At 42.0% G+C, this 17,610-nt stretch overlaps 1 pseudogene; it reads left to right on the plus strand.

Annotated features, from left to right (window-relative positions):
* Positions 1 to 12,263: 12,263 nt before the first annotated feature.
* Positions 12,264 to 13,600, plus strand: LOC119289357 (annotated as a pseudogene).
* The last annotated feature ends 4,010 nt before the right edge of the window (positions 13,601 to 17,610 follow it).

The following is a 17,610-nucleotide window of genomic DNA, read 5'->3' on the forward strand; positions in this document are numbered from 1 at the left end:
AGCGCTATCGTTTTATGCCCCTACCTAGGCATAATGCAAAGATCTAGTTATTGTCATCTTTAGTTTCCAACTCCTAAATCAAATACTTAGAATTCTTCAAAGATTTAGCATACAAATTTTCAATGACAATACTCCTAGGAACTAGTTTGAAGAATTCATTCTTGCAAATAGGGTCTTTTATCACTTCAGCAAAATCCGGGTGAATACTAATCATCTTAAGATCTTCTTTGTTACTATTAGAAGTTGCACCCTTGTTTTTAGTGACTTGAGTAATCTTGTCAATTTTTACTAGAGTTTTTTCAATAGTTTTAGCAGAAGAAAAAGGCGTGCTTAGATTACTAAAAATTTCTTCCAACTTATCAATTCTAGTGGGGCTCTCCTCTATTCTCTCGTTGAATGCGGGTTCTTTTTCTTTTAGTACTTTAAGAGCATCTCCCGCTTTTGACCCAATTCTATTCGCAAGATTATGCATCCTTTTATCTACTTTTTCAATGTTTTCTTCAGTGAGCCTTTCCATAACATGCTCGATAGTTAAAGTTGTTTCATTAATCATAAGAGGTGGCGAACCAACTAGATTTCCCATAGCATTAAAAACATCTAGAGGACACATCAAGATATTCCCACTGGTAATCGTATCAAGGATGAATCTATACCAAGTAGTAATGCCCACATAGAATAGCGAAGAAGAACAACGGTAGATTGCTAACGAATAGATCTATTATGAGCATTGAAAATCCTATAGCAAGCATCTTTTAAATTCTCCATGTCGGTGTCAAAACCGGCAAATCTCGGGTAGGGGGGCCCAAGCTGTGCGTCTAAGGATCAATGATAACAGGAAGCCAGGGGACACTGTGTTTACCCAGGTTCGGGCCCTCATAAGGGAGGTAAAACCCTACTCCTGCTTGATTATATTCGACGAGTATGAAGATTACAAGAGTTGATCTACCTCGAGATCGTAATGGCTAACCCTAGAGGTCTAGCCTATGAGGATTCTAATGATGGTGAAAAGTGCCTCCTACGAACTAATCCCTCCAGTTTATATACACACCGGAGGGGGGCCTAGTGTTTGTACAAGGTCGATTTATTAGGAAAGGAAACCTCTGGACTCTATTCTTGCCGTCCACGTACTGAGAAGTTCCATCCAGACACCGTAGATAATCTTCAGCTTGATCCTGTATGGCCCATGCAACTTGGCCCATACTCCTAGGCCGGACAGCCGAGGACCCCCGAATCCAGGACTCCTTCAATAGCCCCCGAACTTTCCTTCAATGATGATGTAGTATGCGGATGCAAGTCTTCAGCTTTGCAAGGCGGGTTCCCCATTATACTTCGGATTGATGATAGTCTGGCATCGGTTTTCGTGTCCAGTCTTTATGATTCCTCCCTGTCGTTGCCTCGATTTCCATGAGTCTGAGTGAATGCGAACGGTCTGTTATCCCTGTATTTTAATATTTTTGACAGGCACATTCCGCGCTTATAAAACGAGGTGAGATCCTCGAAACGCCATCTCACATCACCCCAAGAGCAACAGGACAAGCCACGGAAAAATTCAGACCATGGCGAGTGCCCTTGGCTCCTCCTCGCGCCCTCATGGGCCTTAAGAAGGGGACTGGCAGAGTTGATTTGTATCCCACCTCCAGCTTAGTCGGCTCCAAACGCAAGGATATCTCCCTCCCTCGGATCTAGTCTCCGTACGGGCGGGGTCAACTTCTATAGGTGTTAATGCATTGCCGGAGAATTTCCCCAATCCCAGCCAAGGGGAGAGGGTGTGCTTCATCTCATTCCTCTTGAGGGGCATGGGATTCCCAATCCACCCCTTCCTTAGGGGCCTTCTAGAACACTATGGGATCCAGCTACACAACCTCACAGCAGGTTCTATTTTACATATCTCTAGCTCCGTCGCCCTTTGCGAATTATTTTTGGGCTGCGAGGCTCACTTTGAACTAGGGACAAAGTTCTTCTGCCTCGTCCCCCTCCATCAGGGCGGCGGGTCTATTTTTGAAGTGGGTGGCGCCGAAGTATGGCGCATAGCCGGATTCGGCTACTCGGCCAGGACTCCGAAGAAAGGATCTGCCGAATGGTCTTCGGAATGGTTCTATATCGAGGATGTACCTCTTCCGGACCCTGTTCGGCGTGGACTACCTGAGTTTTCCAGTGCCCCCTTGAAGAAGCTATATAGTTGGCGCCCCAAGTCCCCTAAACAGGAAGACAGTGCGGAAGTGATGAGATTGGTAAACAAGGACAAGGTACTGACCCATTCCGGACTCTCCATGGTGGAAGTTATGGCCATTACGATATAGAGGTGCATCCAGCCACTTCAACCCAGGGTAACCCCCTTATGGAACTATAACAGGGAGGACGATGCATCCCGCTACAGGCGAAAGGGTTCAGATAGCCAAGCCGCATTGGCTGCCACATTGGCCGGCCTTTATAAAGGAGAAGAAGAATACTTCCTCCATTTAAAATGCCGATAGGTCTTCTCCATGTACAATCCCATTGAATTGGTAAGTTTCCTAACCATTCAGTACTTTTTTACTCATTGAGATGCATTAACCAAATACTCTGGTTGCTTTTTAAATAGTAATGGAGGCAAATTGTCAAGAACATTAACTGCCCCGCCCCCAGCCAGAGGATCATGATCGCAATGAGGAACCCGGATTCCATGAGGATCCAGACATATTTGTAGAGTTTGAAAATGGAGTATACTATTAGGCGAGCCTTGACGGCTCGGAGGTAGCCATTGCAGCCGACCTCTATCCTTTCGTGAAGGTAAGTATCCAGAAATTGTATTCTCAGGGAAGAGAGATACTTCTGCTCATCTCTTTATCTTCCGCATTTGGACCATGTTTCGCAGGATCGGCGCTCAGCGAGCCGTACTCAGGGGCGGGCGACCAAGAGAAGGTCAGCACCTTCGTGAAAGGTTCATGCAAAATGAAAGGAAGTCGGAAGCACCACTGAACCTGCTCCATCACCGAAAAGGTATATTCCTTTTATTGAATATTTGGGCGTGAGGCCGAATTGTCATTCGCATCCTCCTTCTATCATCGCAGGAGGGGTATACGCGAAACGTGAGCAAGATCCCAGCCAGCCGAGCCTTGGCTAATACGGCGCCGGAGATACCAATGAGGACGGGGGCGCATGCTGATGCAGCATAGACTCATTCGTCTCACGGAGATCCAGATGAGATGTCCGTTACTAACTCCGAAGTGGAGAGTGCGATGAATCATCGTCACTTAAAAGAAGCCTTGCGTGCCCCTGCTTTAACGGAGCCGGAGTTTACCGCCCTAAGCACTGTAGGTGCATATACCCGAGCTGCCCGGGACGGACTCACTGGGGTTGCTCGCCTGTTCTCAAAGGATATGCATGTACAATTCTTTATGAACTTAATGAATAGATAGTAGTAGCCCCCGAGACTTAAAACGGGTGGACAAAGCCGATTCGAGGATCGTTTGATGACCACAGGTTCTCAAGGAGAAGAACAGTGTGTTGACCCGGGAGCTCGAGACAAGCCGGACACAGCTAAATGCCGCTCTCTCCGAGCTTGAAGATAATGTAAATTGCAAGGCAATGAGATTTGTGATTAGGAACCTGATAGATGTTGATGATGTCTCCCCGGCAATGGCGGCAGAAGTTCCTTTTGATGTTGCTTGAACTACATCTGTATTTCCCTAAAGAGGAAGGGATGAGGGAGCACAACTACGGTTGGTATTTCCCTCAGTGATGAAACCAAGGTTATCGAACTAGTAGGAGAACCAAGCAAAACTATGTAAATGGTACCTGCACACAAAGAACAAATACTTGCAACCCGACGCGTAATAGGGGTTGTCAATCCCTCTCGGGTAAAATGATGGATTGATTTGTAGGATTTTGGATAAATAGATCTCGCAGTAAAACAAAATAAAATAAATAAAGAAAAAGTGCAGCGAGGTATTTTTGGGTTTTTTTGAATAATAGGTCTGAAAATAAAAGAAAATAAAAATAGATCCCGAAGGCAAATATGATAAAGAATAGACCCCGGGTCCGTAGATTTCACTAGTGGCTTCTCTCGAGAAAAATAGCATATGGTGGGTAAACAAATTACTGTTGGGCAATTGATAGAACTTCAAATAATTATGACGATATCCAGGCAATGATCATTATATGGGCATCATGTCCAAGATTAATAGACCGACTCCTGCCTGCATCTACAACTATTACTCCACACATCGACCGCTATCCAGCATGCATCTAGTGTATCCAGCTCATGGAGAAATGGAGTAATGCAATAAGAGCGATGACATTAGTAGACAATATATATTCTTGTAGGAATAGACCCCAGGTTGTTATCCTTAATGGCAACAACCAATACGTGTTTGTTGCCCCTTCTATCACTATGAAAAGAACACCGCACGACCAGACCCATCACAAAGCACCTCTTCCAATGGCAAAAAAAATTGATCTAGTTGGCCTAACTAAACCAAAGATTCGAAGAAAAAATGCAAGGATATAAGTAATCATGCATATAAGAGATCAAAAGAAGACTCAAATGACTTTCATGGATAAAATAGATCTGATCATAAACTCAAAGTTCATCAGATCCCAACAAAGACACCGCAAAAAGAGTTACGTCAAATAGATCTCCAAGAGACCGTTGTATTGAGAATCAAGAGAGAGAGAGAGAGGAAGCCATCTAGCTACTAACTACAGACCCGTAGGTCTACAATGAACTACCCACGCATCATCAGAGAGGCATTAATGAGGATGATGGACCCCTCTATGATGGTGTCTAGATTGGATCTCGTGGTTCTGGAACTTGCGGCGGCTGGAATTGTGTTTCATCGACTCCCCTAGGGTTTTGGATTTTCGGGGTATTTATAAAGCAAAGAGGTGTTGTAGGAGACGTCCGAGGTGGGCACAACCCACCAGGGCACGCCTGGGCCCCCAGGCGAGCCCAGGTGGGTTGTGCTCCCCTCGAAACCCCCCTCTGGTACTTCTTTGGCCCAACAGGTGTCTTCTAGTCCAGAAAAAATCTCCAAAAAGTTTCACTGCGTTTGGACTCCGTTTGGTATTGATTTGCTGCGATGTAAAAAAACAAGCAAAAAATAGCAACTGGCACTGGGCACTATGTCAATAGGTTAGTCCCAAAAAATGACATAAAGCTGCTATAAAATGATTGTAAAACATCCTAGAATGATAATATAACAACATGTAACAATCAAAAATTATAGATATGTTGGAGACGTATCAGCTATCACCTGGCACGATAGGCGACGCTAATTGGGTAGGTGGGGTGTTGGTGTTCATACCTTGCTGAGGCTGCTTGGTCGTGGGTGTGCTCCCGGCCGCCTCAAGAGGCAGCAGACTCTTCAGCCACAACATGATCCAACTCTTGCAATCGCCAAGCTGCCGTGGGGTCTCGTTGTCATCTCCCCCTAGTGCTACTGGAGGAGCCAAATTCTCGTGGCCCGGTTTGACACTGGCCACGGAAACCTTGAAGACGTCAGGGGGGATCAGCCAACTGTGGAACAATTCTTCCTTCGGCTTCAATATCGTCTCCTTTCCCACGTCCACCTTTTGGCCGCTGCTGGTGTACAATATGGTGCACGGGGTTACGTCGGCCTACAAAGACATGTCTGTGACGTGAGACATCCGAAAGGCAACAGAAACGGGATATTATACATATATTGAAGAGGGACAGTATGACAGGTACTGTGAGAGCATCGAGCTCAACCAAAGATGAAGCCCTACCGAGCACACCAGAGACGAAGGACGGGCTGCTATGAGCAAGTGCGGGAGCAAGTGGGGTTGCATGAGCAGGTGCTGGTGCAACACTAAATGAGCTGCTCCTGAAGAATTTGAAAAGGGGAAAGTCCGCTGCCTCTTTATCTGGATTTTCCTTGGTCCAATTGACGATAGCCGGAATCAAGACACTATACGAAGCTGCCATTTTCTCTTTTGCGGCAGCAACTGCTGCTTTGACTGTCTCAGCTGCTTTCTTATCAACCGCAATCTAAACCTTCTTGTCGATGTTTTCTTCGTTTAACCTCCGTCTTTCATTTCTCTCCTCGATGTTCTCACGGTAGTACTTCTTCTATGTTGCGCCATCTTCGACGCCATGCATGCGTCCATATGACAGCCGAGTGTCCAGCGGGAGTCCTTTCAATATGTTCAAGGCCCGGTTGAATGGGGTGTCCCACTTGGGCCTCGCCAACGCCTTACACGGCGAGTCGCTTTTGGCTGCAATCATGTGCTGCTCTTTCTGCAAAAGGAACGTGGATCGTTTACAAATGTGACTAAACATGCAGTCGAATTGATCAGAAGCTAAAATTAGGGGGTAAATTAATAATTACTAGCAGTCTCATGAACTCCTTCGTGGCCGCGTCTATATGGAAAACCTTGTTGAATGGGTCCCGACGGTACCGGGCCCTGATGACGTCACGCTCCCGTGGGACGGTGAACTCCGCCAAGGGGTCTGGGATCCTCAGACTTTCGCGTTCCGCGCCCTCCTTGGCCCAAATGGGCCTCTTCCCCATGTAACCATGGCTTCCAAGGTAGTGGCACCCCATGCTCCTCTCTTGAAGCCCCTTCATGTACTCCAAATTTTCTTTGGCAGCTTCGGCAACGTAAGCATTCTTGAATATTTCGAACTGCTCTTCCGTAATTGTCGGGATATCCTTTACAATCTGGGAGTAGGGTTCCTCTTTGATGATGATCCGATGTTTCACCCTTACTTTCCAGGTGGACAATGCACCGCTAAACTTGCCCATGGCGCGTCTGTTTATCTTCTTCATTGCCGGGTCTTTCCATGGTCGAGTATATTTCATTTCATCCCGGCCCGGGAACAAGAATCCCTGGTGCAGCTTCATTAGGAGGGAGTGCTCCATATTTGGTATCTTCTTTAATTTCCCATCATTGATGGTGGTGGTTCCCCATAGGATGCAGCCTATTTGATTGTCGTAGCATATGCGCGCTTTTGGCTCAAAATTGCCGGGGTCCACCTCCGTGACCACCAGTCTAGTAGTATTGAGCTGGTCTGGGCGCCGTATCCTCTTCGGCTTTGGTTCTATAGTGGCTAATCGCCAGTCTCGGTGCCGGTGTCAGTCTTGGCGCCAGTCTCGATGTCGGTCTTAGTCTCAGATGTGACAGGTGGGCACTGCAACAACAGTTGCTCCTCGAGATAGTTCAAATAGGCATCTGTCGCCTCATAGAAGTTGCAATCACCAAAACCCTGCCCTTCATCATTGCTACCCATGTTTCCTATGATTAAATCTAGTCAATTAATTCTAGACATAATAAAATGAATAATGACATAAAAAAGGCCTATGTTTTGCAGGACTATTGATTCAATCCTGTTGTGGCAAGGCACTCGATATGTCCTAGTTTGTAGCACAAGTCATGCCTCAATTCATGGAAAGTTTCGGCATGACCTTTGCTACAAAGCGGACAAATCGAGCGCCTGAAATTTGCCGAAACGGAACAACATTCCAGCAAAACATAGGCCACTTGGAATCATTCACTGTAAACAACAAAAGGCCATTTGGGCACAATCGAACCACTTCAATGTTGCATATAACAGGACCACTTAAGAACTTGTACATGAGCAACTACAAAAGTAGATATACATGAGCAAACACTATTGAGGAATTTGCATATAGCATGACCACTTCAAATTTGCATCTCCTAGTGTTTGACACTTCAAGAAAATCTATACAAATCTCATGCTCTCTCAAACTCATTTCAAAAACCAAATATAGATGGATGAACCCAAGAAACCTAGAACCTTTACATATTTCTGTCCTAAATTGTTGTCCTAATATAAATTATGAACCCTAGAACTCAATTTATGTCCTAAATTTCAAATTATGAACCCTAGAACTCAACTTAAATTATGTCCTAAATTTCTGCCATAATAAAAAATCAGTAAAAATTAAGAACCTACTGGACTTGCAACACTAATAGATATTTATATTTTTATATTAATTTTTTCTCTAAACTAAACCCTACTGCCCTAATTAACATCTAGTTAAACCCTACTGCCCTAACCCTATACTTAAGCATGTACAAGTACTAGCTAATTTGATGAACCCTAACTAATTAGATGAACCCTGGCTACTTAAGCATCTATAACTACTTAAGCACCCATTGATGAATCCTAGGAATCATACAACTACTTAAGCATACATTGGGTCCAGAACAACTATACAAGTACTTAAGCAACTATACAACCCTAAAATATATTTAGTTAACTACTTAAGCATATACAAATTTGTCCTAAAAATTATATTTAGTTAACTACTTAAGCATATAAAAGTTTATCCTAAAAATTATATTTAGTTAACTAAATTGGGTGCACAACAACTATACAACCACTTAAGCATCTACAAGTACTAGCTAATTTGATGAACCCTATCTAATTAGATGAACCCTAGCTAATTTGATGAACCCTAAAATTTGATGAACCCTAGGAATCCTAGCTAGGCAGAGGTAGGGGAGGAGGGGGAGGAGGTGTAGGCGTGTGCTCACCTCGGGCGCCGGCAGAGTTAGGGAGTAGGAGGAGGCAGAGCAGCCGAGGGAGGGGGCGCGCGGTGTCGAGGCCGGGGTCGAGGCTCGGGAGGGAGGGCACTGAGGGAAGTAGACGGTGTGCGAAGGGCAGCAGACGGCGTGCGGAGGGTGATGGGAGGGCGCGCGGAGGCTGACTGCGATGTAGGGCGACGGCGGTGGCGACGACAGAGGTACGAGTGGGGATTTGGGGGAAGTGGCCGGGGGGGGGGGAGGGAGAGAAACTGCGGGGGGTTTAAGTCAAACATAGCGGTAGCGCCGGTTCGGAAAAGCGGTATATCTAACTTAGCTATAGCACTGGCTACTAAAACGTGCTAGTGCTATAGGCAGTAGCTATTTATTTTCCTTTTTTTTCTTTTTTTCCTCTTCCTTTTCCTTTTATTATTTACTTTTCTTGTTTTTCTTTCTCCTTTATTTAAGGAACTTATCTATAGCGGGGGTATACAGAACACGCTACTGCTATATTAGCTATAGCTAGCGCTTGTTCTAAACGCACGCTACTGCTATGCCTTTCTCCTTTATTTTACTTTTTCTTTTATTTTCCTTTACATTTTCTTTTTTCCTTTCTGCTTTCTCTATTTATTTCATTTTCATTTACTTTTCTATCTGTTTTTCCATTTTATTTTATTTTCATTAGCAATAGCGCTTCCCCAGAAAACACATTGTTACAACCAACTTAGCGGCAGCGCGTTTTCCCTAAGATCGCTACTACTATTTCTAGCCTGCCGAGAACAGTGTGGGAATTGTAGTAGTAGCGCTTTTTCTTGCAGAGGCGCTACTGCTACCACCATAGCTATATCGTGTTTTGAGACCCAACGATACGGGTAAATAGCAGTAGCGCTTTCTTTTGACCAGCGCTACTGATAATCCTCTGTGTATAAGGTTTTCCCTACTAGTGATAGGAGGGAATACATTCGTGCCCACAACGTCATACTTACACAAAATCTCTGGACATGAGCACGTCATGATTTGGGTCATGGTATGTTTTTCATGATGCATTATCTTCATATTTTTCTCTCACGTAGCCAAATTTCTCATAATTCTATTGGATTATCTTGTCTTACTTTTATAGTATACAGAGTAAAACAACTATCAGTTCTACGATTAAGAGCATGGGCTAATCATAAATATGATCTAAGTTGTTTTATTATTATTATTTAGTCCAAATTTCATGAATTTTAACAATGATACCACATTGATTAGTGTAGAGAATGATAAACTATATCATTTCAATAACTACATATATACTAAACCACATCGGTTAGTTCATAGATATTAACAATTCAGTTCTTTAGCATGTCTCGAAATTTGATAAGCAATCAACGAAGAGTCTCCGGTGCAAATTCTACACCCGCATATAATTTTTTTTGACTATTGTGATTTTAGAAAGAAAAAAATTAAAACACCTCTTTAGTGTGATGTAGTGAATATTTGATGGAAATAATTAATATTAAGGGTTAGAGATAAAGCATGCAGTTTGGCAGGACGACTTAATTGGTAGTTGAATCATATCACTATTGTGGTATTCTATGTTTTCCAGTGCCACTTTGTTACATCATACATTTAGCATACTCATAGCTGATAGATCTGCAAATGGGTAAAAAGTTCTGCTAATTTTACAAATACCTCTTTTAGTGTGGCGTGTTGACTTCTCTTACACAAAGAGTCAATCTCATAAGGCTTATAGATGAAGTAGTTTGCCAGGACCACATAACATGTTTGCTTAGTCATGCCCTTTTCCAAAAGCTCCACCTAATGTTCTGTTTGTTTTTTCTTCAAATATGTAAACAATAAATAATAAATATACAAATAGGTCATTGTGTTCCTCATATTTTCCCTTTAAAAAGCTTATCTAACAAACCATAATGACTATCTAACAAGACAATGATGTATTGAGCGCGATGCATGGTTTTCTTATGAAGTCACATCAATTTCTGCGAGATAAAAATAGCTTAGATAATTCCACAGAGCATCCCCACGGAGAAAAGACAAAGAATTGACCTCAGTGGCAATAACGTGTCGAGTAGAGCTACATAATAGAAGTGCAAGTGTCACATCACCTTGCAAAGTGAAGCTCCTATCAATATTTAGTCATTGCCTTTCGGTGAAGACCTTATATTAAAGGCCAAAAAATGTAAAAAAAATGAATGTCCATTTTATTTCGAACACTCCCATGCCTAACCTCATTTTCTCAGGTTTTCTTTGGCATGTATGTCGTTCACATGCTTGCACATTTCTAGAACACAACATTCTGTTAGTCAAGAATTCAAAGCTCACGTTTCATAATTGTTTGGGAACATAATTGTAACTAATGTATTTTGCCTGTTTTTGTTAATTGAAATTGCAAATCAAAACATGTTTTAATCCCCATGAAGCTCAATTGAAGTTTATTTGCTATATGATTGTACACATAATTATACCAAAACATGTTGTATATCCTTACATATAATATCTATATCATGGGAAAATCGTGGATTTACACTTCATACTTGTATTTGAATGTGACTGAGTATTCAATGGTCTCTTTGCTGATAAGTTAACTAATGAAAAATAAACGATACATCTATGAAACATCATTACCTCTTTATATCCACATTTCTACAGGTCTAAAGTGACTTTGTCCGGTGGCTTGAATGGCTCGCCAATAGGTTGTTTATTTGTACCAAGCACAAGTAGAGCTCCTTTGTTCTATTGTTTGAGACCATGTGTTTCAAAGAAAGGATCAAAAGCTCATTGGTGTGCAGTTACAAGCTGTTGAATGGCTGGGTTAGTAGCCAGGCTCAAAGATACTACGAAATACAAGGACCTATCATATGTGTGGTTGGGGAATAACAACAGAACATACATATAGGAGAGAAGCTAAATAGGGCTATAAGTGTGGCTTGCAATCCGAGGCCGCCTCCTGGCATCCCTGGCCCCGAACCCACCCCCGCACCAAGCCTTCGGTCTTTGGCCACTGAGCATCGTAGGAGAGGGAGAGAAAGGCCACTCCTTCCCCACCCCATGAGCTCGCGGGATCACCAGAGCACGGGGGCAGGGGCGGTTGAGCCTCTGTGATGTATTGCTATCTTTTCCGTCGTATTCATATTTTTATGTACACTTGAATACCCTACGTTGTAACGGGATAGAAATATTCTAGTATATTAGCTCGTGACTTACCTGCCCATTTTAATATGGTTCTGTAAATAAATGTTTATCAGATCCTATCTGTGATTGTGTAAATAAATGTTTGGTAAATCAATTAAGAAGAAATTGGTACAGAAGGTAACTAATTAAGGTAATTGATTAGCATACGGGGAAGGTGCGAAAAAAAGTGTGATGGAACTAAAAAACGGTTGGACGAAAAAAACCCATGAAGGAAGGTGATGTGAGGGGGAAGAACCGGTTGACGAAGCGTTCTGCTCTGCTGGTAGGAAAAGAAATACTACTCTTTTTTTTAAGAAGTGGAGAAATTAGAGATATCCTAGATTACGTTTCTCTCATCTTTATTGCATCAAGAGCAAAAAAAAAAGAACACCAGACGAAGGGTTAGTCATAAATACGTGTGTCCTGTGTTCTACAAAAAAAACGTGTGTCATGGTGGTGTGCTGAGTCAAATGCTGTACTTCTGTGTTTCTAAAAGGATTTGGAAAAGAATATAAAACGGCAAAACAAACTTTAATTTGCTGCGTGGGCTTATTAAACGCACGGGCGCTGCCTGGCTAGCTACTCCGGGGTTGGTCCATATGGAGGTGGAACGCGTGAAGAAGCTGGCGAGGGAAGAAGAAAAGGCCCAAAGCAGAATAATCCAGGGAATCCCGGAGGAATGTCTGGCGAAGGCCATCGGTCTGACCTCGCCAGCCGACGCCTGCCGCGCGGCCGCAGTGTCCACCGCGTTCCGGTCGGCGGCGGACTTGGACGCGGTGTGGACACGGTTCCTGCCGCCGGACTGCGACGCCGTCCTGGAGCTCCCTCCAAGAAGGAGCTCTTCATGGACCTCAGCAACGAACACGTCGTCCTCGACGATGGCAAAATGGTCTGTCGATCAGCCCTTTACTTTTGCAGTTGCACTTAGCTTTCTGACGATGGATTTGGTTAAACACGCATGGGCTATCACTAGAGTTTTGGGCTGGAGAGATCGAACGGCGCCAAATGCTACATGTTGTCAGCAAGCGAGCTGGTAATCGAATGGATGCATGAAAATCTTTACTGGACAAGGAGGACCGACCCTGATTCAAGGTATACAGATGTACTAGTATACTTTATTTTTTGTTTATATATATTGTTTAATGGATTACTCTAGCTAGCTTGCCTTATAGTACCACTAAGCAGTACTGGTAAGTGGTAAGCTAGGTGTAAGACTGGTAGGACTCGCTTACTACTCTCTCCGTCCCAAAATTCTTGTCTTAGATTTGCCTAGATACGGATGTAACAAGATTGCATGTTGATCTGTTTGACAATGAACTGAGATAGGTTCTCCAAGGTGGCAGAGCTTCTCTCAGTCTGCTGGCTCCACATCTACGGCACGATCAACAGCAGGGAGCTCACTCCAGCCACCCACTACGCGGCCTACCTCGTCTTCAAGCTCACCCATGATGCCTCAGGCCTCAGTTCCCCGCGGCAGACATCGTTCGTCAAGGTAGGTGGCGGGCCGTGTCTCCAGTCCTGCCGGCCTTCCAGCACCAGCGGCGGTGCCTCTTCATCCCTGCTGGTGGGGAGCACCCACACAGTGTCTCTCCATCCCTGCAACCGTGCTTCATGCACCCGTAACGGCGCTGCGGCTGCGGAGCCGCACGAGCACGAGCAAGGAGGAGGAGTCGGCGGTGTCGTGAGGTACCCGCGGCATCGGGTCGACGGGTGGTTGGAACTGGAGATGGGCGACTTCCACACGGACACGGACATATGCGGTGGGGATGATGTTATGATGGAAGTGCATGAGTGGGAGGAGCTCAAGTGGAAGAAGGGACTCATCATCGAAGGAATCGAGATCAGGCCTAGAAATTAATAATGGTGAACAAATTAATCTCCTCGTACCATATTGTAAGTCGTGACTAAATAATTTGTCTCGGTTTGTACTCTTTGATCGACTGTTTGAATAAGAATATGTTTTAACACGGTACAGCACGCGCAACACTGTTGCATGGATTTCCTAAATCGTTGTTGTTTTGGTTGTGTGTGATAGAGGGGGTCCATCCTATACGATTCAAAGAATCGTTTGTGATAGGGCGAGCGGCTACTGACGATTTTCTAAAGTAATCGTATGCAAAGTCGCGGACTATCCCACACGTTAGACCTCGATGTTACATTTGTGATCCTCGAGACATCCAAAACGATTACGCGGATATACTCGTATGCAAAAGATGGAATCACAAACATTTAATCTACCTATCTGTTTGCGATAGGTACATTATCACAAACGGTTAATAACGGTAAAATGTGTGTGGTGCCTCTACTATCATCTGCATGTTCATTTCATAACTCCTCAGTCATCTTTGTGTACATCATGACTCAGTAAAGCTTCAAGTGCATGAACATACTTCCTCTTTTTTCCTTTGATCCTGTAGATGCAGTAGTATTTCTTGAAGATTTCACCGAAGCACAAATGATGCAGTCCTGGATCTTCTCCTTTTTCCTTTTGGCAAGGCATGTTGTGATAATCATGCGCTTGGTTGGGAGGAGATGTCGCCTTGCTTGGGACGGGTGATAATCAACCTGCTCACGAGAGGGTTGGGATGGCGCCTGGAAATCCCGTCGAGCTCAGGGTTGTGGGACTCCGGAGGCCGCTGGCGAGCCCTCCATGGCCACAACGGCAGCAACCTCCATCATCGCGAGATCCATGACGACTCGGGAAGGGAGAGGAGCGGCGTATTCCGGAAACGCAACTATTCGAGTTTAATGGAGGTGGTGAATCCAGCTGGTTGATTATCCAAAACTACAGGGTTCCTTTTGTAAAGTTACTAATAACGGACGGGCAAAATCATTAATCCCTTTATTAATAGGGGTATAGACTAAGGCTAGATGGACCAAAGCAAGACTAAAACTAATCGAGCAAAGTCGTTTAGTCAGCATCATGGATGCGTCGACGTACATGCACGCATGCTCACATGTACAAGCCCCATCATGATAGTCCGGCCATAGATGCCCATCAGATCTTTGCATTTTCAGAGTACAACTACTTGACGCTGCATTTTGGCCATCTTAACAAGGATTATTTATCTCTCTTCTATTTATTTTTCGAAGACATACATGAAAAGTACTTTCGCTTCTACTCCTACAAAGTAGTTGTCCTTTTGAACAAAACTGTACAGAGTCATACTTCTGAAATTTTGACAACTAAAATCTTTAAAGTATTTGTACCAGATACCTGAAATGACAACTTTTCAGAGGAGAAAGAGGGGTTTGGTACACGGAAATGCTTGGTATCGCTTACAACGAGCGATACCATAGTGAATACCCACTGTGCGCTCCTAGTCGGCCGGCCCGTAAGCGGGTACTAACATTGTCAGGATGATCGTTCTTTCGTTCCAGTTTTAAGAAGTTTCCGAAAGGTTTTAAAAGGTTGCTAGCAAAAAGGTCTGTGCGGAAGAAAAAAAATCATAATCTTGAATGGCCATGACCATATTTTGCTCCATCACGGAGATACAATATCACTCTCAATTTCAGGAAATCATCAAAAAATATTGAGATCATGAATATTTTAAAAGCTCGTGCAGAAATTTGAAATCACAAACGTTTTCCCAATTCATGAATATTTTTACAAATTTTCAAATATTTTCTAACACCAAGAACATTTTTTGAATTCATAAACATTTTATACCATTTGCAAGCATCTTTTCAAACAATTTTCTTGAATCGCAAAAATTTGGCATTTGGTGGAACAATTTTCGAAATTCACGAATATGTTTTTGATTTAACGAATATATGTTTTATTTAACAAACGTTTTTTGAAATGGATGATCACTTTTTGAATTAGAGAATTTTTATGAATGAGTAAACTATTTTCTAACCCGTTTTTGAAAATTTTACGATTTTTTTCGTTCATGAACATTTTTTGAATTAGTAAAAAAAAATCAATTTCATAAATAGTTTTTCATAAACAAAGTTTTTAAACAGTCATAATTTTTTTTTATTTCTCCACCATTCGTTATCAAAATTTTGAATAATTTTCAAATATAAAAATATTTTTTAAATGACACGAATATTCTTTTGAATCCACAAACATTTTATGATGCATTAAATATTTTATTTCGCAACTAACTTTTTTTCAATTTTCCCAAGTTTTTTTAAGTCCCAAGTTATTTAAAGTATAAAAAATAAAATAGAAAAGAAAAGAAAATTAGGAAACAGGCCGCCCGCACATGGGCCGGCAAAAACGGACGAGCTGCGTCTTCTCCTAGCGCGCGGAGCACTGTATAAGGATATCGATACTCATGGGCAGGCTAAGGCGGGGTATTCCCCTGTGTGCAACTTTTTTTTATCACTTATAGTAGATGGCATTCGTCTGTAATATTTTGTAACTTTGGAAGCAATATTCATGACTTACCGCCAGAAGTAATAGCTGATTTATTATTAGGTAGAGATAGAGATACGTCTGTTTAATTAAATTGTTCCCCTTTTCCTTTCTTTTCTCTACTGGTTGACTTCAGGTTTAATTTCCTGCCTTTTATTTTTCTTCACTATTTGTGGTTTTTAGTTTTCTACTTTATTCAACTTCATATTAAATTTTTTGAATTCGGGAAAAAATTCAAATTCGTAAATAATTTTTTAAATTCGAGAGGATTTTAAAATTTCATGAATTTTTTTGAAACTCCTGAAATATTATTCTAATTCGAAAAAGAAATTCAAACTCATGAATACTTCTAGTTTGTAGACATTGATAAAATTCACCAATATGTTTAAAAATTCATGGTTTTTTAAAAATTATCATTTCAAGAAAAATCATAAACTTTTTTCTAACTCATGAACATTTTTCCAAGTTATGATTTTTCTAAGTTCTTAAAATTCATGAAAAGAAAACTAAGTTTGTAAATATTCATCAAATCACGGTTAGAAACGGCAAACCAGCGAAATAAACATTGTCCGGAAACGGTCTGAAGAAAATTACTCCTCTCTACAGCGTCTTCGGCCCACCTTGGCGCCTACATGTGAGTTCTCACTTAGTGCTGGCTACGACCGACGGAACGAGTGACGGGGCACGGCTTTGTCTCGCCTATTACAAGAGGCTAGATCGTCTCCCCTTAAATGGACCAAATTTTGGGCCCGGCCAGTTCTGGCATGTGAAATTTTGTATTATTTTAGTTACAATCATACGTTATTCTTTTGTTCCTTTTTTTTACATTTTTTTTCGAAATAATCTTGATCCATATATTCCAAAATATAATTTACAGAAAATAATAAAAGCGTTAATCATGCTCCTAAAATATTTGTGCATCGTAAAGAATGTTTGCACAACTTAAAAAATGTTGATAGCATTAAAACAATCATGTGCTTCAAAAATATGTTTGAAATATTTTTAAAAATGTTTATACAAAGCGAAAAGAATGACTATGTAATAGGACAAATGGTTTGTACCATTCAAAAACCGTTCCGAATACCAAAAAGTATTCACAAAATAAAAAATATTACAAATTTGCTTAAAGCGATCTAAAATTTAATTGTTTGTGCAACCAAGAATGTTTGCACATTTTCAAAAATGTTATTAACTTAAAGTAATATTCGATAATTTAAGAAATTATCCCATATTGTTAAAACAAATCTTGAATTTAGACGTCTTGAATTAAAAATATTTAAAAAGGTAAAACATAAAAAAGAAAGGGAAAAAGGAAAAATCCATTTTTTTTAAAAAACTAAGAACCATGGAGACAAAATTATATATAAATGAGAAAATAACCGAAGAAAAGCTTTCAAAACCTTGACAAAACCAAGGCTGAAAGCCTAAATGGCCGACCGAAGGCATCTATAGAGAGGGTGCGCGTTAGATAGGAGGAAAAGGGCATGCCCAGTGCAAGAGGAGCTATATATGTTTGCTGAATAACATGAGTATTTTTCATGAACAAGAGAAGAATTTCTGAAGTTGGTTCGTCTTCAAGCTGG

This window comes from Triticum dicoccoides, chromosome 4A (genome assembly GCF_002162155.2).
Source record: "Triticum dicoccoides isolate Atlit2015 ecotype Zavitan chromosome 4A, WEW_v2.0, whole genome shotgun sequence".
Classification (NCBI taxonomy): domain Eukaryota; kingdom Viridiplantae; phylum Streptophyta; class Magnoliopsida; order Poales; family Poaceae; genus Triticum; species Triticum dicoccoides.